Source organism: Geotrypetes seraphini, chromosome 2 (genome assembly GCF_902459505.1).
Source record: "Geotrypetes seraphini chromosome 2, aGeoSer1.1, whole genome shotgun sequence".
Taxonomy (NCBI): Eukaryota; Metazoa; Chordata; class Amphibia; order Gymnophiona; family Dermophiidae; genus Geotrypetes; species Geotrypetes seraphini.
This window is the reverse complement of record NC_047085.1, coordinates 442240699-442262399: the sequence shown is the minus strand read 5'-3', so window position 1 is coordinate 442262399 and position 21701 is coordinate 442240699. Positions and strand designations below refer to the sequence as shown.

The window sequence follows — 21701 nt, the reverse complement described above, 5'->3', positions numbered from 1 at the left end:
GTTCACTGCAAAATTTTCTTCGTATTATTGTCTGTTGATATAAAATCAAGTCCTTAGGCGTGTGCTACTTCAGAAACCATTTCACCCAACAGACCTATGAAATAATATCAGAATCTGCTGTGAAGCAAACTTTAACTCCTGCTGGAGCAATAAATCCTTTTTCGTTATCCAGTGAACTTATTCAATCCAATCAAGCAACACTCAGCCTTCAGATCATGTCTGAGAAACAAACACTTCAGTGCAGTACAGTTCACTCACTCACTCATTCATACGAACGGTTCCTTAAATAAAGTCAAACAAATTCTCTTACTTCTGCAAACTTTTACAACTCACACTTGCTCTCTCACAGAAACACTTCCTGCCTGGAGTTCCTCAGTTGCTTCTCCCTCACATCACTCTGTGAAGTTGCTTGATAAAGAGGGACATTTTCAATATGATGTCCAAATCTGAATTTGGACATTGCTGTGGAAACATGCACAAAAATCCAGTAGCAAACATGAGCATTTTTGAAACAGAAAAACGTTTTATCGTTTTGATTTGAAAATGACCATTTCTTAGATGTTCTTTTCCTCAGTGCATCTATATTTTTGAACCATAAAAAAAAAACCCAAATCCAAATGAAAAACACACATTTTTAGTACACTGGCCACACAGATATCTCAGCAGAATAGTGGGGCTCCCAAGGGGGCACGGTAGTTAACTTCACATAAAAAATCCAGGTATACATCTCACCATAACCCCCCTATAGTGTATGGGGAGCCCTCCAAAACCCACTGGACACAACTGCACATCACACCAATAGCTCTTATGCCTGCAGGTGTCACCTATGTGTAGGCACAGTGGGATTTGGGTAGGTTTGGAAGGCTCACATAATCCACAATAAGTGTAGTAGTCAGGTTTACTTATAGTTACACGTTTAGATTGTGTTGGTTTAGATTGTAAGCTTTTTCGAGCAGGGACTATCTTCTTTGTTACTCTGTACAGTGCTGCGTATGTCTGGTAGCAATATAGAAATAATTAATAGTAGTACTAGTAGGTAGAGAGGGATATGGACCCGAGTCCCCATCTCTATAGTCCACTAAACCACCCACTAGGCTACTCCAGGAACCTGCTTGCTGCCCTACTAGGACTTGCCATAACATCTGAAGCTATCAGTCATGCACTGATCAGGTACGCACTGTTTTATTCACATCCTTGCGGGGTGGGAGGGGGGTCATGCCTTTATCCCTTCAGTGGTCATCTAGTCAGTTTGACACTTATTCGTTGTTACAACAGGTCAAGCCCCAAACATCCAAACTGAGCCCTGGACGTTTTCTAAAATGATTATTGCAGAAAAATGACCAAACCATAAGCCCTCCTTAGTCCCACCCACACCACACCTCCAATACACCCCCTTCAGATTTAGATGCATTGCCAGACAGCCACCATAGGAATCCATCTAGAAAATGGGTTTTGAAAATAGGAATTGGAAGGGTTTGGGGAGAAAAACTTTAGTAAAAAGGCCCCTGAGTTTATGAAGCCTGGAATCAATCTGGAATGTTCTACAAAAAAAAGGTAAATTTCAAAATATCAAAGTCCTGGTCACAAAAGCAAAGTTTGAGGAGAATGATAGCCATTTTCTATACTTTTGTGGCTTAGGCAATTAAGAAAGAACTCTTAACTACCCAGGAATAATTAAAAAAAACAACAACCCAATAAAATAAAATTTTTGTTACATGTTTGGAAGTCCCCGCTGTATGTCCTTTCTAACATGCTGCTCGATGTCTTTCTAGTTTTCTCTGCCTCATGTTGCTGGTTGACATGTCCAATTTATTAATATTACTAGTCTTTAAGCCTGTTACATTAATGGGTGCTAGAATAGATGTGTGTCTTTTTATTCTTTCTCTCTCTCTCCTTGGCCGTTTTCTGTCTATCTGTCTGTCTCTCTCTCCTTGACCACTGTCTTTTTTTCTTTCTCTCTCTCTCTCCTTGGCCACTGTCTGTCTGTCTTTTTTTCTTTGTCTATCTCTCCTTGTCCGCTGTCGGTCTGTCTTTTTTTTTCTTTCTCTCTCTCTCCTTGGCCGCTTGTCTGTCTGTCTGTCTTTTTTTCTTTGTCTCTCTCTCCTTGGATGTCTGTCTTTCTTTCTGTCTGTCTCTCTCCCTGGCCCCCTACCTGCCTGTATTTCTCTGTTGCGCCATGCCTGCCTGTCTCTCCGTGGCTCCCTTATGTATCCCTCCTCCCCAGAGCAAAGCATGATTGCAGTCTGCCCCCCAGCACATCCCTCCCCCCAAAGAAGCCCCCTTTCCCTCTCCCTCTCCACTTCCCTGTGCAGCAGTAGCAGAATTTTTACCAGCATGGGACACCTCGCAGCACCCGCACGACACCCTCCTGCCGTTGCTGAGACAAACTGCCGCTCAATCCACTGCACATGCCCCAAGCCGGCACACGCGCCGCAAGCTGCCCCACGCGCCACAACTGGAATGCAGCCATGGAGGCACACATCACGGCAGCAGGGATCACGGCCTCGTAAGTGCGCATGCGCACTTAGGGTTTTATTATAGAGGATTAGTCTGCTCCTTTGGATTGTATAGTTTCCCTCTCATACTTTGCAGTTCCTATTTCCAAATACTCTCCAGCACGGAGAAAATCCTATTTGATTTTAGACTCTCCAGGAAAGCATCTGGAAATTTGCCAGTTATTGATTTATTAATTACTGAAATTCCAAAGAAACTCTTGAAGATGTGGATCAGAAATTAATGCTTTTCTTTTTCCAACTAGTGTATATTATTCGGCAAACAAGACCCCTAACAACCCCCCCCCCCCGCTCACATTACTACACGCCCCCCCACCCACCCCCGCTCTTCTCCTCCCCTTAATTGCTCCCCTCTCCCCTATCTCCCCTCCGCCAGTCATCCTCTGTTAAGTTCGATTAACACTGCTTATATCCGATAAACTATATCGGATAAATTGTGTTTACATGATAAAATGCTGTAAACCCCGCTTTAACATTTGTTTCTATCTGATAAATTGTGTATTGCTGATAAATTGTTTAAAATTGTTCAAACTGTTTGTAAATCTGCATGTTAACGCAGATACTACTGTAACTGATGTAAACCGCCTAGAACTCTCCGGGTATGGCGGTATATAAGAATAAAATTATTATTATTATATATTTGTTAGCCTGGTACTGCAACAATGAAGAAAGGAGCAGTATAAAAACAAACAAACAGAGAAAGGGGGAACAACAGGAGCACGTGTTACTATTGCTGTCCCCGTTCTTCCCCAGGGAACTCCTCTGACCTCTCCTAATTATTACAACTGATATGTAAAGAGAACCCTAATGTGTGATGTTTAAGAACAGTGTGCCTATAGAGGTGCAGCTAAGAAAGAAGAAAACGTAAAGTGGCTGATACCTGGCACTAAATTGTCGCATAGGAATTCAATAGGGAAGATGCAGACTTATTTCCTGAGAAATATAGCCTGTCATAAAAAATCTGATGGGTCATTATTCAAAAGCACTTATCTGGCTAGCAATGCCTGCTATCTGGACAAGTGCCACTGACCAGGATATTAATAGTATTATTTAGATTGCTCCTCTTAATACAGTGGTCTCAAACTCAAACCCTTTGCAGGGCCACATTTTGGATTTGTAGGTACTTGGAGGGCCTCAGAAAAAATAGTTAATGTCTTATTAAAGAAATGACAATTTTGCATGAGGTGAAACTCTCTATAGTTAATAAATCTTTCCTTTTGGCTAAGTCTTAATAATAATATTGTAATTTATAGCTAAAGAGACATGATCAAGAAACTATTTTATTTTACTTTTGTGATTATGATAAACATACCGAGGGTCTCAAAATAGTACCTGGCGGGCCACGCGTTTGAGACCACTGTCTTAATATATGTGACTAGTATTTAAGCCCGTTACATTAACGGGTGCTAGAATAGATGTGTGTCTTTATTTCTTTTTCTCTCTCTCCTCTTGACCGCTTTCTGTCTCTCTCTTTCCTCGGCTGTCAACCATCACCCCTTGCCTGTTCCACCTGTCCAGCAGTAGGCCTTCTCCCTTCCTTTTACCTACCCCTGTCCAGCAGCACTCACTCCTTACCTGCTCCCCCTGTCCAGCTTCTTCCCTGCTCCGCAGTCATTATTCCCTGCTCCCCCTGTCCAGCAGCACTTCTTACCTGCTCCCCCGTTCCTCTTCCCTGCTCCCCTGTTCCTCTTCCCTGCTCTGTCTGTCCAGCAGCACTCCTTCTTTTCTCCCCCTGACCCTCTTCCCTGCTCCCCCTGCCCAGCAGCATTCCTTACCTGTGTCTCTCTTTCTCCTTAGTGTTTTGTTATTTTTTTTACATCTATCTCTTTAGTCCCCTGTCCTTCTGTGATTGTCTGTGTGTCTCTGTCGTTGTGCACTGTTGTTTGTTTGTTTTTTAAAATCGATGTTTAGCTCCTGATCCCCTCTGTTTCCATGGCAAGCATGTTCGCGGATGTGAGGGCCGTTTTATGGTGCCGGATCTGGCGGCGCCGTGTAGGTCGGAAGACGGGCCTCAGCGTTTTGTAGGTCCGGGTCTGGCGTCACCGTGTAGGGCGAAAGCGGGAGACGGGGCCTCAGCACCGGCCGGGCGGCTCGCGCCGCCGGCCCCCAGTAGCTCGAGGCCGGCGGCGGACATGGCTTGCGTTGCATGGTGGAGGAGGAACATTGGTGATGTACAACCCGCGCATGCGCACTAAAAAAAACGCGACAGCTCAGGGAACACGATTTTTTTAGTGCGCATGCGCGTCCTACCATTTTATTATATTAGATAGTATGACTCCACGGCCAGGGCTGGAACTCTCAGGAATACAGCCACACACAATGGTTGTTAAGTAAAACAATAGTTTATTAAATTCAAAAGTAAGGACATCCCACGTCTGTTCTCTCCACAGGCTGGACATTCTAAACAACAATCACTTGGGTCTAGATTCGTAAAAAACCGACGGGCTGCTGTCATAGCCGTTATAGTAGCGATTTTAAAAAAGCGAGTCATTCTCCAAAAAAACACTCATGCAAATGAGGTTGGCAGAGAGTAGTGAAGATGCACAAAATTTGCATGTGCCTATCGTTGGTGATAGTGATGTGCACATGCACAGAACAAATGGACCTCCCCCCCCCCGACAACAAAACAACAACAGCGGGAGAGATGCCCAATCTCTCCATCCGCCAACCAACACGTGCAGCAGGAGAGATGTTATTATACTTTCTTTTGATCCCCGTCCCTAATAGACTCTACAATTCAGTACATGCTACTTTTCCCTCTTGATTCAGGGTCCCTACAGCCAGTCCCAGACGTGGCTTTCACTAGTTCAACACAGTTACATTACGTTATATTACATTAGGGATTTCTATTCCGCCATTACCTTGCAGTTCCAGGCGGATTACAAAAGAGTTAAAGAGGGTGTTTTACAAAAAGATTTCTGGTCCTTTTTGGGGAAAAAAAGAATAGAGCAAGTTGATTTGGGGGTTCGGGGGGTTAGAGGGATGTAAGAAGGAAGCTTGAGAGGTTAGGACTTTGTCAGGGATTTTTTGAAAAGTATAGTCTTTATTTCTTTTCTGAAAGTTTTGTAATCTGGGGTCGTAATCAGAAGGTTGGAGATTAGGTTGTCTATTTTTACTGCTTGAGTGGCTAGGAGGCCATCATCAAGCAGCAAAAATAGACAACCAAATCTCCAACCTTCTGATTATGACCCCAGATTACAAAACTTTCAGAAAAGAAAGTTGCTTCTTCTTAACTCTCAAGGTCCCTGTAGCCTCTCCCCAACACAGCTTCACAAGTTTAGTCAACAAAGGTTTAGCCAACACAGCTTCACAAGTTTAGTTAACAAAAGGTTCTAAGGAAACTTGTTCTACCACACTGAAGCCTTTGCTTCTGACAAACACAGGGTAACAATCTCTGCTATGGGGCACTCCTCTTCAAAAACACCCTGGGATGATTCCTTCACTCAGAGCCTCCATGATGACCCATCTGCTCCAGGGCATTTAACCACCTCCTGGCCTGATCCCCACTCCTCTGACCCAGCCTGTCATGGCAGGTTTAGCCCCACCTGCTGTAAGGTGGCTAAACTGCAACCTCAGTGAAAGTGTTGATAGGGACACTTCCTCACAATATAGCACTTCGGCACCATTCGATTAGTGCCGGAGCAGAGCAAGGGCAGTATCAGAACTTAACCATAAAGCAGGGATATTAAATCTGCTATCCATATAAGTTAGCTGGATAACTTAGAGCTGCAAAAAGATCCTGTGGTGACCACAGTTATTTAGAGATACCTACTATTCAGATAGCACTGAATATTTAGATATTTTTGACTGCACAGATGATGATTTAAAAAAAGAAAAAAGTTCAAGTAGAAAAATCTTCAGGGCATGAGAGCCTGTGAACAGACCCCTGGGACTGAGGCAAGTCAATATAAACTGCCCCATAGCAAAAGTCCCCTCTGCGATTAGGACATGGGAGGGAGGTAGCACTTCAAAAATATGTTTGGTGCGATATAGGCTACTTACTACAATGCCAACAAAAACAATATAAATTTCTCTTGGATGTAGGGATGCTTTAACCATGTATGGACCTCTGGGCACTTTTGTAGATGGGCCCTCTTATTATTTTTATAGACTGCCTCTCCCCCCCAAATCATGAATCCAGTAAATATTGAATCATCTTGGGGGGTGATCTGCACGGGGCGGGAGTGTGGGAGGATCGCTCCTGCCTCGGGGACCCGCTAGATCACCAGGTAAGGCTTAAGGGGGGGCTTGCAGGGCTTAAAATAGCCTGAAAAATGAAAGTGATTTTTTTTGGTCTAAAACCGCGAATAAGATAATCTGTAGATAAGGAATTTGCGAATACGGAGGGGGATGTGTATTACATTTGATATACTACTAATACATGAGTATTAAGCGGTCTACAATACTACTACAATAGAAGTGGAGGTTACAAAAAACAAAAAACAACCAACAACAACCAACTAAAATACATTAGGTTTAGGAGTTACATGTTTACAAACCATCAGAGGGTTGAAGATAAGCAAAAGGATTGCTAGAGGACATGAAAGCGCAGGAGATAAGAAAGAGGGTGGGGGTAATGAAGAGATGAGAATCAGAGACACAAACATCAGTAAGAATTAGGGCCTCTTTTACAAAGCCGCACTAGCGGCTGTGCTGCACTAATGGCCCCGAAGCCCACAGAGATTTAAAGGGATTTGGGGCTGTTGCCGCTCGGCTTTGTAAAACAGGCCCTTAGAGTCATCGTTGTAAATGCTAAACGCTCATACGCAGACTATATGGCAAGTAATCGCATAGGGTTCCATAGTGTTGGTGAAACAGAGTTGATTTCAATTGTTTCCGGAAGGAAAGGTAGGGGATTTCTTCAATGAATCATTGGAGTTCCATAGATTAGGACCCGCATATGAAAAGGTTCTCTTTCTAGCTGATTGTAATTTTTGCTTATCTAATCTAGATTTCCGGTTTTTGCAGAGTTTATTTTTCTTTTCCCAAAGTTTCAGAAAATTAAATCCTTGAGCATGCATAGTTTTAACATTCTCTGCAAGCTTGTAAGTTGGCTTTTTATACTTTTCCTTGCCTAAACTTAAAGTAGCCCCCAGAGGGTTTTTTTACTAAGTTGTGTTAATTGCCATCGACTCGTGTTTAAAACCTAGTGACTTGATAATGTTATCAAGTTTTGTGGCAGAATACAGAAGTAGATTGCCGGGTCTTTCTTCTGCGCAATATACATTCGATGTTGTCGGTGTTGCTAGGAATTCTTAAAAAAGAAATGATAAATAAGACTAAGAATATTATCATTTATATTTCTCTAGAATTCTTTTGTACAACGATTCCTCCTTCTGCATCTATTCCTTTCTCTCCTCTACCTTCCAAATTACTAAGTTTAATACAATCTTGTTAGAATGCTTATTTTCTTATTTTACCTCTATCTCTACTTTTCATTTCTTTATTACTCTCTAGGTACTTTAGTTAGATTGTGAGCCTTCGGGACAGTAAGGGAATTTTTAAGTACCTTTCTTACTTATAATTTAATGTATATTTTCTGTAAACCGCTTAGAACTTAACGGATGTAGCGGTATATAAGAAATAAATTACATTACATTACATCTAGAAGCACCCAATCTAAGGGTATCAAACTGCAAGAACAAACATACCATGAACCATTAAGTGTCTCACCAACCACTATATGGGAGTGAAGTTTGGAGTCTATTAATGAAAGGAAAGAACTTCAGTATAACCTTGCGGTTCTAGTTTTGGAGACACATCCTGCATTTACAGAAATTCCCCCACTAGAGGGAGGGGTCTTAGGCCCCTGGGCCAATCAGGGCCTTAGGCCCCTCCCAGTGCATTGCAGGATGCACAAGGAAGGGAAAGACTCGCCATTTTTAAGAGGCGGGCCTGCCAGTGGGAGGGACTGAGCATCCCTCTCTGCTAGCATTCTTAATAAGGAATGGGATGTGGGGGGCCGTACTAGATCACCAGGGTGGGAGAACCTTTTGACAGGAGCATCTCTCCTGCTGATCTTCAGTATGGGGGATGGTGGGCTTGCAGGCAGGAAGGAGTGGGCATCCCTCCTGCTGATCTGATTTAATGGTAGGGGGGACTCAGCCTATGGGGGGGATGGGCTATCCTTGAGGGCAAATGGAAGGGAGGAAGCAGGGAGCTCTCCTTGCCAGTTGAGCCGATCGTGGCAGGGGTACCCCGCTCAGCTGTGCTGGAAGGGATAGCAGCAGCCATAGGCATGTGGTTTTTTTTTTCTTTTTTCATTTATGACAGGAGGGAGGAGCTGTACCTAGCGATTGCTCTTCTGAGCAAGGGTCAGTCACAGTTCCTTCCCCCCCATCCTTTACCTGCGATTAAGAACATAAGAACATAAGAAATGCCTCCGCTGGGTCAGACCCGAGGTCCATCGCGCCCAGCAGTCCGCTCACGCGGCGGCCCAACAGGTCCAGGACCTGTGCAGTAAATTTCTATCTATACCCCTCTATCCCCTTTCCCAGCAGGAATTTGTCCAAACCTTTCTTAAACCCCAGTACTGTACTCTGCCCTATAACTTCCTCTGGAATTGTATTCCAGGTGTCCACCACACGTTGTGTAAAGAAGAACTTCCTAGCATTAGTTTTGAATTTGCCTCCTTTCAACTTTTCCGAATGCCCTCTTGTTTTTTTATTTTCTGAAAGTTTGAAGAATCTGTCCCTCTCTACTCTCTCTATGCCCTTCATGATCTTGTAAGTCTCTATCATATCCCCTCTTAATCTTCTCTTTTCCAGGGAAAAGAGTCCCAGTTTTTCCAATCTCTCAGCATATGAAAGGTTTTCCATTCCCTTAATCAGTCGTGTTGCTCTCCTCTGAACTCTCTCGAGCAATGCCATATCCCTTTTAAGGTACGGCGACCAATACTGGACGCAGTACTCAAGATGTGGACGCACCATTGCCCGATACAGCGGCAGGATAACTTCTTTCGTTCTGGTTGTAATACCTTTCTTGATTATACCTAGCATTCTATTCGCTCTCTTAGCGGCAGCTGCGCACTGTGCTGTCGGCTTCATTGTCATGTCCACCATCACCCCTAAGTCCCTTTCTTGTGCACTCTCATTCAAAAACATCCCTCCCATCACATAATTATACCTCGAGTTTTTGCTTCCCACATGCAATACTTTACACTTCCCAACATTGAATTTCATCTGCCATCTCTCTGCCCATTCCCCTAGTTTGTCCAAGTCTCTTTGCAATTCTTCGCAGTCCTCCTTTGTCCGAGCTCTACTAAATAGTTTGGTGTCGTCCGCAAATTTTATTATCTCACACTTCGTCCCTGTTTCTAGATCATTTATGAATATGTTAAAAAGCAGCGGCCCGAGCACCGAGCCCTGCGGAACACCACTCGTGACCTTTCTCCAGTCTGAGTAGTGGCCCTTCACCCCTACCCTCTGTTTCCTACCCTCTAACCAGTTTCTGATCCATCTATGCACGTCTCCGTCCACCCCATGGTTCTTCAGTTTCCGGAGTAGACGTTCATGAGGCACCTTGTCAAAGGCTTTCTGGAAATCTAGGTATATGATGTCTATGGGGTCTCCTCTGTCCATTTGTTTGTTAATTCCTTCGAAGAAGTGCAGTAAGTTAGTCAGGCACGATCTTCCCCTGCAGAAACCATGTTGGCTGGTTTTCAGAAGTTCGTTTCTTTCAAAATGTTTATCGATGTTTTCTTTTATCAGTGCTTCCGCCATTTTCCCCAGAACTGAGGTCAGACTCACCGGTCTTTAGTTTCCCGGGTCCCCTCTTGATCCCTTTTTAAAGATGGGCGTTACGTTGGCTATCTTCCAATCCTCCGGAATCACACCTGTTTTCAGAGATAGGTTGCAAATTTGCTGCAGTAGTTCTGCTATTTCCTCCTTTAGTTCCTTCAGAACCCTTGGATGGATTCCATCCGGACCCGGCGATTTGTCAGTTTTTAGTTTTTCTATCTGCCTGCGCACCTCATCAAGGCTCACTTCCATGGATGTTAACTTTTGAGCTTGATTTCCCTTGAAGATTTGTTCAGGTTCCGGTATGTTGGTTGTGTCTTCGTTTGTAAATACCGATGAAAAGAACATGTTAAGTCTTTCTGCGATCTCTTTCTCTTCCTTCACCGCTCCCTTCTGGTCTCCGTCGTCCAGTGGTCCCACCTCTTCCCTAGCCGGCTGTTTCCCTTTAATATATCTAAAGAACGGCTTGAAATTTCGTGCTTCCCTGGCTAGCCTCTCTTCATACTCTTTTTTGGCTTTTCGAACCACACGATGACATTCTTTTTGATACTTTCTGTGATCTTTCCAGTTTCCCTCAGATTTGTCCTTTTTCCATTTTCTGAATGAGTTTTTCTTATTGCCTATCGCTTCCTTCACTATTTTAGTTATCCACGCCGGGTCTTTTGTTCGACTCTTGTTGCACCCTTTTCTGAATTTGGGGATATACAGATTTTGCGCCTCGCTCACTGTATTCTTGAAAAAGGACCAGGCATGTTCTACCGTATGCCATTTTTTGGAAGTGTTCCTAAGTTTCTTCTTTACCATTCCTCTCATTGCTTCGTAGTTTCCCTTCTTGAAGTTAAAAGTTGTCGCTATGGTTCTCTTTCCTTTCAGTATTCCTATTTCCACCTTGAACTTGATCATATTATGATCGCTGTTTCCCAACGGTCCCACTACTTCCACTTCCTTTGCAGGTCCCCTTAGCCCATTTAGGATTAGATCGAGAGTGGCATTTCCTCTCGTCGGTTCTCTAACAAGCTGCTCCATGAAGCAATCTTGTACAGCCTCTAGAAAGTCTGCCTCCCTGGCGCATCTTGAGCTTCCAAGACTCCAGTCTATCCCAGGGTAGTTGAAGTCTCCCATAATAACTGTGTTACCGCTTTTGCATTCTCGCTTCATCTCGGCTTCCATTTCTTCATCGATTTCTCCGGTTTGTCCGGGTGGACGATAGTATAGACCTATCTTTATTTCAGGCCCTTTCCTTCCTGGTATTTTAACCCATAGCGATTCTAGCTTGTTGGCCGTCTCTGCTATGTCCATTCTTGTCGATTGTATGTTTTCTTTTGTGTATAGTGCTATTCCTCCGCCTTTCTGTCCTAATCTGTCTTGGCGATAGAGTTTGTACCCCGGCAGTGCGGTATCCCATCTGCTTTCCTCATTCCACCATGTTTCGGAGATTCCAATGATGTCTATGTTCTCTGCAATGGCCATGGCTTCTAATTCTCCCATTTTGTTTCTTAGGCTCCTTGCATTAGTATATATGCAATTCAGCTCCTGGAATTTTGTTGCCTTCAATTCCTTTCCCTGTGCTTTGGTCATTAGATTCTTCTCTTTGGTTATGATCTTTCTAATCTCCTCTCCTTTGTTAGTCGACTCCTGTAATTTGTCCCTTGTTCCATCCCAGCCTTTTATCTCCTTAGTATCTTCACAAGATACCTTTTTCCGAATCATCGACGCTTGGTCGACTGTCGGCTTTCCCTTTCTTGTTAGTTTAAAGCCTGTTCTATTCCTCTCTTGATGTTGTTTGCTAGAAGTCTAGTTCCCGCTGCACTCAGGTGCAGTCCATCTCTCCTGTAGAGCTTGCTCTTGCCCCAGAACGTCGTCCAGTTCCTCACGAAGTGGAATCCCTCTTCCTCACACCATCTCCTCATCCATGCATTTATTGATTGTAGTTCCTCTTGCCTTTTCACATCTGCCCTTGGCACCGGTAAGATCTCTGAGAACGCTATCTTCTGGGTCCTCATCTTCAGCTTCATTCCCAGAATCTTGAACTGTTCTATCAGTGTGTTTCTTCTATAGTCCCTCCTGCTGACATCGTTTGTCCCGATGTGGATCATTACTGTAGTCTCTTCCGTCTCCGCTCCTTCCAGGATCTTTCCAATTTTGTCCACACAAATATCATGCATATAATTTGTAAGCTATTGTGCTGAGAATCACCAGTAAAACAAAAATCGCTCCCACCATGGTATTGTTTTTTTACTGTGGTGTCAGAGCTTAGAGAATCTTGCTCATAGTTTACTGTTTTCTCTACCTTAGGGTAAGGAATCTTTTTGTTTTCCTACACTGGCAGTATTCCCTATGTTGAGAACTCCACTTTACTCCTCCCTTTTATCTCTTCTCCTTTGATCTTCAGGCCTCAGCTATAGGCTGCTGTGCTCTTTTCTTCAGCCCTGGTCCTTTCTGGATCCAACTCTGGTATCTGCCTGGTTACTGCTGGATGTAAATGAGATACAGGCAATCATTTCTGTTATACCAGACATCCTCTGTTTCAGCTCTCAAGACTGACTATCTCAATGTCTGGAGTGGAGGATTAGTCTACTGCAGACATGGGCAATTCTAGTCCTTGAGGGCCGTAATCCATTCGGGTTTTCAGGATTTCCCCAATGAATATGCATGAGATCTATTTGCATGCACTGCTTTCAATGCATATTCATTGGGGAAATTCTGAAAACCCGATTAGATTCTGGCTCTTGACTATGACCCCTTCATCTAGATATTTCCCCTTTTCATCTGCTCCCTCCCTACTGTCCATTCTACTGTCTCTCTTCTCACCCTTCCCTCCTTCCAGTCTGAGTTCCCTACTTGCCTTCTCATGAGAACAACTTCTTCTCCTCATTACAGTACAAACACATCTCCAGCCCTCCTTTTCTAAGACATTCTTTCCCCTTCTTTCTCTCTTCCCTCCATACTTCCCCCTTCCCTTTACATTCTTTCCTCTCCTTCCTCTATGCTCCTCCTTCTAGCCTCCTGCTATTTTTCTCTCCTCACTCTCTTTCTTCAGAGACTATTCCTTCCCGCTCTCCTTTATAAGACTCTTCACCTTTCTTATCTCTTTCTGTCTTCCTCCTCAAGATACTTCTTCCTCTTTCTGTCAATGAAATTGTATAGACATAGTTCTTTGAAACTGGCATGGTAGTGAGTCAACATTATGATGCAAGAGTGACATCTATGGCTTTATCATAGAACAGATATAGAGTACTTCTGACATACTTTCAGATCATCTTTAATAATACATGCTTTGTCAGTGAAATCAAGTGGTCATTGGAGGGCTCAGCTGGAAAACTCCTGGCGACTTGGATGTTCTGGTGAGAAAAACAACCAAATGCCACTTTATGCCATTTTTTTTTACATCTTTCTGTTTTGAAAATGAGCTCCATAGGGTGATAATGAGTAAATACATATCACCCTATGCACTAAAACATCATATAAATTAGCCATAATGCCTCTGACCTACTATCTTATAGTTTATTCTGGGTTTAAAAAAAAAATGTTACCATGCCCTCAGAGATTCTTCTTAATACATAAGTCTCTTCAACCAGAGATCAAGGTCACCATCCTCCCCATCCCCTCCGCCTGTTTCTTATGAGAAAAGCCTCTGTTGCTGCCCTTGGATGCTGCGTCCTGCCATTATGTGAGCTGGTCGCCGCACCTTAAGAAGGATATGGTGATGCTCGAGAGGGTCCAGAGAAGAGCAACAAAAATGATTAAAGGCATGGAAAACCTTGCATATACCGAAAGGCTGGAGAAGCTGGGGCTCTTTACCCTGGAAAAGCGGAGACTTAGAGGGGACATGATAGAGACCTATAAAAGGTATAGAGAAGGTGGAGAGGGACAGATTCTTCAGGCTAGCGGGGACATCAAAAACAAGAGGGCATTCAGAAAAACTGAAAGGAGACAGATTCAAGACAAATGCTAGGAAGTACTTCTTCACTCAGAGGGTGATGGACACCTGGAATGCGCTTCCAGGAGAGGTGGTAGGACAGAGTACAATAATGGGTTTCAAAAAGGGCCTGGATGACTTCTTGAAGGAGAAAGGGATTACAGGGTATAGATAGAGGGGTACTATAAAAGGTACTTCAGGATTAGGGCATAAACAATTCAGGTGGTGGGAACTTACAGGCCAAGGACCTGGAGGGCCGCCTCGGGAGCGGGCTGCTGGGCGCGATGGACCCCTGGTCTAACCCAGCAGAGGCGATACTTATGTTCTTATGAGATTGGGCTTAGAGGCAGAACTTACAACTAGACCAGTACTATGCCCCTTTCAGATATCAGTAGTAAAGCCATGCCCCCATGGATATCAAAACCATTGCTGTCATCCTGAGCAGTGTTAAGGTGCTATTTAAGGGATGTCAGCCAGGTGGTCAGGAGAACAGTCTGCTTAAAAATTAATAATGCGGGAACCAATAGGAACTTTAGAAAATTAATAAAACAAAGGATTTTGTGTCAAGCTAAATTCCCCAGATGTTCCAATTCTGCTCCACAGATGTAAGCTGTTCTATCGATTTTTGAATTTGAGATGACAATAAAAGAAATTTCTGTGAGATGGCATTATTCAATTTTGCCAAGCGGTTTTCCAAAGTGTCTATGATTATAAAAATAGGTAGCTATCCTGATACTACCTTTGAATATCTGTGGTATTCAAATAACTTCTGACGCTGTCCAAGATCCAGATATTCAGTGCTGGTGACTGGATATGGCCTAGTACTGAATATCTGAGCCCAATTAAGTCCACAAAGGCCAGTATAAAAAAATGATTTCTGCAGGCTGAGTAATAACTGATATGTATTTTAGTTATTTACACTTCAGAGATGTCTCTCTAAAAGGATCTGGGTAATGTACAGCAAAAACTTAAAAACAATGGTGGAAATATTCAGCCAAGGTCATAGCATAAACAGGGCTGCATAAAAGTCTATCCTATCTTTATATGGCAGTCTATAGCCAATTAATCCCCTCCTTTACAAAGCCACGCTAGCGTTTTTAGCATCGGCCACTGCGGTAACAGCTTCGATGCTCATAGGAATTCTATGAACATTGGAGCTGTTACCGCAGTGGCTGACACTAGAAATGCTAGTGTCCTCTTTTACAAAACCATGGAAGCGTTTTTTAGCGCAGGTCAACGCGCTGAATGCTCTGCGCTGCTCTCTATGCTCGCAGGAACTCTATGAGTGTCGGGAGCAGCAGTTTTGTAAAAGGGATAGGGGGGTGGGTTAATCTACTATGTGTTAGCCGACTCCGCAAACCTGGAAATTCAATGCTGAAACCTGGATATAGTCTGGTATTGAATTTCCAGTTTTAAAGCCAGTGGAGGTCGGCAGAACGCTAAGCATTGCCAGCTGAATACTGGGCCCAATATGGTGTTGCCCTCAACCTACATTTTTTTAGTGCAATATAATTTACCTTTTTTTGAGCAAAGTGATAGAGCAGGTAGTATTTTTACAAATGCGGGGGAGGGGGATATTTTGTACATCCATTTATATGGAGCTGAGTCATTATTGGTTTCTACGTGATAAGATATTTGATGGTTTGGAGTAATGAGGCATTTAACCCCATTAGTCATTTATTTATTTCGTTGATTGGTTTTATATCCCGTCCTCCCAGGAGAGCTGGGTTGTCTTATTGGGAAGAATTAGATATTGGAGGATCAGTCTAGGGCAGTGATCTCAAACTCAAACCCTTTGCAGGGCCACATTTGGTTTTGTAGGTACTTGGAGGGCCTCAGAAAAAATAGTTAATGTCTTATTAAAGAAATGACAATTTTGCATGAGGTTAAACTCTTTATAGTTTATAAATCTTTCTTTTTGGCTAAGTCTTAATAATAATATTGTAATTTATAGCTAAAGAGACATATGATCAAGAAACTGTTTTATTTTACTTTTGTGATTATGATAAACATACTGAGGGCCTCAAAATAGTACTTGGCGGGCCGCATGTTTGAGACCACTGGTCTAGGAGGATATTGGAAATTACATCAAGGAATTGTTGTCTGGATGGGAGCATCTGGAAGGAGTAGAAATGAAGTGGGCAAAACTGAAAAGGAGTTATTGTAAGGGCAAGAGACATTTTTGTGAGGCAAGTAAGTAAAAGTAAGAGGAAAAGGCCACTTTGGTTCTCAAAAGTAGTAGCTGAGAAGGTAAGGAATAAGAGGTTAGCTTTCATAAACAAACAAAGATTGCAGAAAGAGGAAGACAGGCAAAAATATCTGGAAATCTGCGAAGCAGCCCATTCAGAGCTGCTGTCACTATCACTGCTATTTTGGAGGCTTCGGAGTTGGAGGTATGTCTAAGGCAGTGGTCTCAAACATGCGGCCCGCCAGGTACTATTTTGAGGCCCTAAGTATGTTTATAATTACAAAAGTATAATAAAACACTTTCTTGATCATTTGTCTCTTTAGCTATAAATTACAATATTATTATTAAGACTTAGCCAAAAGGAAAGATTTATAAACTATAAAGAGTTTTACTTCATGCAAAATTGTCATTTCTTTAATAAGACATTAACTATTTTTTTCTGAGGCCCTCCAAGTACCGTCAAATCCAAAATGTGGCCCTGCAAAGGGTTTGAGTTTGAGACCACTGGTCTAAGGTGACCATCTATTTTTTTCATCAAAAAGGGACATCTATTAATTCTCAGTCCTGCCCCCAATCCCACCCTAGTCCCGCCCCAACCCTACCCTAGCCCCACCCCCAATCCCGCCCCCAATTTATTCCATTCATTTTTCATGTACACATATCTTCATATTAATTCATAATGGTAACCTTAAAATTAAAAAAAAACTACAAAGCACACTATACGCAGAGAAAATGTTAATTATCATTTATATTTGGGGGGTTTCAAAGATGTCAAGGCAAATGACTTTAAAATATGCAATGTCACCTCAGTAACTATAGAAAAATATATAAATATAGTGCAAAATATAGAAAGCAAATATAAATTCTCAAAACTGACACATTTTGATAACTAAATTGAAAATAAAATCATTTTTCCTACCTTTCCTGCCTGGTGATTTCATGAGTCTCTTGTTGCGGTTCCTTCAGACTGTGCATCCTTTCTTTCATTTCTTTCTTTCTGCACTCAGACCCAACAATTGTCCCTTTCTATTCTCTCCCTCCTTCCTATGTCCTCAGTGCCTCCTTCCTATGTCCTTAGTGCCCCTTCCTGTATCCTTAGTGTCCCCAGTGCCTCATTCCTATGTCCTTAGTGCCCCTTCCTATATCCTTAGTGCCTCGGTTCCTCCTTCCTATGTCCCCATCACTGTCTTCCAGTCTTTGTCTCCATCCCTTCCCCTATGCTCTGGCATCTCTCTCTTCTCCTTTCTTTCCTTCCTTCCCACTCCACCCCATGGTCTGGCATCTCTATCTCCTTCCGATCTCTCTCCTCTCCTTCCATCTCCCCCTCCCACTCCATTATCTGGCATCTGTCTCCTCCCCTCCCCCATATACCCTGATATCTCTCACCCCTCCATGGTCTGGTAGCTCCATTCCTTTCCCTCCCTCCCATGGTCTTGGCATCTCTTTCCTCTCCTCTCCCTTCCCTGGTCTTCCTTTTCCCCTCTCTCTTCCCAGTTGGGTGCAGCAGCAGCAGCACTTCTCTTCCCCTATCCCCTTCCCAATTGGATGCAGTAGCAGCTTTTCTCTTCCCCTCTTCTCCCCCTTGGGTAAAGCAGCAGCTTTTCTCTTCCCCCCTCGGGTGCAGCAGCTTTTCTCTTCCCCCTCCCCCCTTGGGTGCAGCAGCAGCAGCTTTTCTATTCCCCCCTTCCCCCTTGGGTGCAGCAGCAGCTTTTCTCTTCCCCTCTCCCACCCCCCCTTGGGTGCAGCAGCAGCAGCAGCTTTTCTATTCTCCCTTCCCCTCTTGGGTGCAGCAGCAGCAGCTTTTCTATTCCCCCTTCCCCCCCTTGGGTGCAGCAGCATCATTTCTCTTCCCATCCCTCTCATCGGCAGAGTGACAAGCTTCCCTCCATCGCTGACCTATCTTCCATAGGTCAGCGATGGAGGGGAGCTTATAACTTGCTGCTCTTCCTTGCTTCGGGCCTTCCTCGTTGCCGGGTCTTGCCTTCACAGAAACAGAAAGTAGGCAGGAGTCAGACCCAGCAGCGAGGAAGGCCCGAAGCAAGTTGTAAGCTTCCCTCTGTGTCTCACTTAGCTTCCCTCCGTCGCTGTCCGTAGTGAACTCCTGCTCCGAGGCTCTAACGTGTGCGTGCCGGCTTCCCTTCTCATCTCCTCCCCCGGGACGTAACTTCCGGTTTCGGAGGGAAAAGAAGGGAAGCCAGCACGCACACATTAGAGCCCAGAGCGTGGGTTCAGTTTGCATGCTGAAGTCAGCCCGGGAAGGAGCATCGGCGACAGCAGCAGGATTAGCCGGGCGTGGAGAACACTGCAGGGGTTTGGCGCTGGACCGACCGTCCCCTTGTCCCCGCGCACAGCTTCGGGACGCTGTCCCTGAAAACAGGACATTTTGGCGTCCCGAAGCAGTGGCTCGGGACAACGGGACGGTCGATCCAATAACGGAACTGTCCCGTTGAAAACGGGACATATGGTCACCTTAGGTATGTCAGGCTCATGGTGGGACGGTCGGTGGGGTTCCGCTGCAGAGAAGGATGGGAGGGAGAGATAGAAAGAGGCTGCAGAGGGAAGGCCCATTCAGAGTGCTGCTTCTCTGTTTGGAGAACTTGGAGCTGCTGCACAAGGGGATGGGTGAGAGACGAGGAAAGATGCTGCACATGGGGGATGGGGGAGAGAAAGGAAAGAGGAAGAATTGGGGTGAAGGAAAGGAAGGGAGAGATGATTGTTGTACATGAAAAAAAAAGACATTCCCCGAAAATAAGCCCTAGTGCGTTTTTTGGAGCACAAATTAATATAAGACCCTGTCTTATTTTTGAGGTAACAGGGTAGTATTTCCTGATGTTTCTAGGCAAACTCCTAAGGCCTTGTGTCTTGGCAGGAGGAGGCACTTTCTTCTTAAAATTTCTTTGTAAATGCCTGGTAACATGGGGATCGGATTCCTATGTTTTCTTAGACCCTGCTCATTTGGAAACATTTATTTTGAATAAGGCTGAGAAGTCTTAGAAATGATTACCTTTTCTCTCACTACAGGTTTATTGGGCTAAGTATAAATTGGCCTGCTAATGTGCATTCATTTTATATTTGCTTTTTCTTCTTTTTCCTTCACTACTCATGATGTGGGCTTGATAGGATTATAACTACAGTATTTGTATCTCCTGTTTATTATTAATCTATATTGGCTTTTACTTTTATGCTACTTGTAACATTAGTAAAAATATATATATATATAAAAAATAATGCAGACTTCCTCTGGCTGAATAATGACCGGGATGTGTTTACTTTTATGCAAATATACACCCTAGGCAATTTTATAACACCCTAGATTAAAAGCAAGACCCTTATAAAATATATTTATTCATTATTTAGATTTTTTAAAGATATTTATTCAAGCCAGAATACAAAAAATATCTCCTTCAAGGGCAGATGATTGAATTTTGGAAATCTACAAAAGGTAATAGATCACTACAGATTTTTTAAAAATTCAATTCAATCTGTGAAATTTGACTAGACTGTAAACTCCTTAAGGGAGTGACTGTCCCTTATGGGTGTCTATACACTACTGGGTACATCTCATAAAGCTAGAAAATAATAAAGCATTCCTTTTACTATACTGTGGCAAAAAGTGGCCTTAGCATACCTTTGCATGGGTTTTCCCCATGCACTAAGGCCATTTTTCCTGCAGCAATAAAATGGCTAATTTACTTTGTATATTAACCATACTATATTTTGGTATCTGCAGCTTATTGTTTTGTTTTATTCTTATATTTTTGTATTTGTAAAATTTCAATAAAAATTTTTTTTAAAAAGGCTAATTTTCCTTTTTTTTTAATGGCAATGCACGAATATTGCTGCACAGCTCTAATGCATAATTTATCAGACACTAATAACTGCCAAATATGCAAATTGTATGCTGTTGTTTTATAAAGCTTTTTTAAAAAAAAAATAATGCCAGTTTTCAAATAAATTTTCATGGGTAAGCGGGCACTTTTGTATTCATATTTGGCACACTGCTATGTTTTTGTATGTTTTTCAGACAAATTGATTTTGGATGCCCCTTCTTATTGGCATATCTGGCTGGAATAATAGGGATCTTTGATGTTTTATGTGGAGGATGCTCGATTTCAAAATCTGCTTACAGCTCTTCTATTTCAAATAGCTTTTAACTGACTTTTGTAGAGTCCTGTCTAGAATGGGCAGCCTAGCATGTACCTGGAATTTAATTCTGATTAGCACTTTCTTATATGTCTTATTTTTAAGTTCTGTTTTATGCTTTATTACAAACTGCCAGTGTGATCTAGAAACTGTGGAAATAAATAAACAACATACATTTTAAAAAGAAAAACTCAACTAGGGGCTCTTGTTTGAAGCTGAGCTCTGCAGCCCAGATCATTATTGCTCTCCTCTTGGAAACTCTTAATTTGCATCAAATATGCTGAAGGAGAGAGAGAGAGAGAGAGAGAGAGAAATCCTTTCCTTCTGTTTTACCCTCCCCCTCTTCCCTCTTTTTATTTATACAATGAAATTTACAAATCTTTCCCTCTCCTCTTTTTCCTTTGTTTCGTATCCTTTGCAATCAAGGGCTCCTTTTACGAAGGCGTGGGAGTGGTTTAACGCGCGTAATACTGTGCGCTAAACCGCCGGCCGCGCTAGCCACTACCGCCTCCTCTTGAGCAGGCGGCAGTTTTTAGGCCAGCGCGTGATGAAAAATCGCGCGCGTTAAACCCGCTAGCGCGGCTTCGTAAAAGGAGCCCCAAGTCTTTGTCCTGACCCTCTTCCCCCCCTACTTCCATAGAGATTTTATTTTCTCCTATATTTGGATTTAACTTTTATTTAAAAAAAAAAAATAATTTTTAAATCTTTTTACTACTGTAAACCAAAATACTAATAAACTTGAAACTTCCTAGTGAAAATAGGCTCCCTCATTCATCAAAGTGCAAAGCAAGGATGTGGTTTCGTGGGCTAGCAGTCCTGTCAGGCTAAGAGCAAAAGTGGGCGTGAGGCTTCCGTAAAACGGGGGAGAATAACCAGACCTAAAAGGTAGCAACAGCATCAGTGACCGTGTCACGTTAAAAGCGTCCCATCGCTCTGGTGTGTGGCTCAGTTGTAGCTTTTAAGAAAGACTCACCAGCAACCAGCTCATCCGAAGTTTAAATCCTAGCCCCAAGGCGATTGAGCTTAGCTTCAAGTTCGTACCTGTCCTGCAGTTGCCGCTGTTCTGAACCCCATGTTCCCCACACAGGCGTTGGATTGGGGGAGGGGGAGGATCTGGCGAAGAAAACCCCCCCAAACCCGGTCAGTGTCTATAGGAAAAAGAAGCTTACTAAAGCAAGCCTATAGAGAGTTAAAAAGGA

The 21701-nt window shown here is 43.2% G+C and overlaps 2 protein-coding genes across 3 annotated transcripts in view; one reads left to right on the top strand and one right to left on the bottom strand.

Annotated features, from left to right (window-relative positions):
* Positions 1–21701, bottom strand: part of APBB1IP (amyloid beta precursor protein binding family B member 1 interacting protein) — a 267594-nt gene that overhangs the window by 245622 nt on the left and 271 nt on the right. The window lies entirely within an intron of this gene.
* The window catches only part of LOC117354247, a 56408-nt gene continuing 55784 nt past the window's right edge, over positions 21078–21701 (top strand). Inside the window, exon 1 of one of the 2 annotated variants that reach the window (XM_033931403.1) lies at positions 21078–21387. The gene's annotated coding sequence lies outside the window, so the exon portion shown is untranslated. The other variant, XM_033931401.1, reaches the window with a different exon arrangement.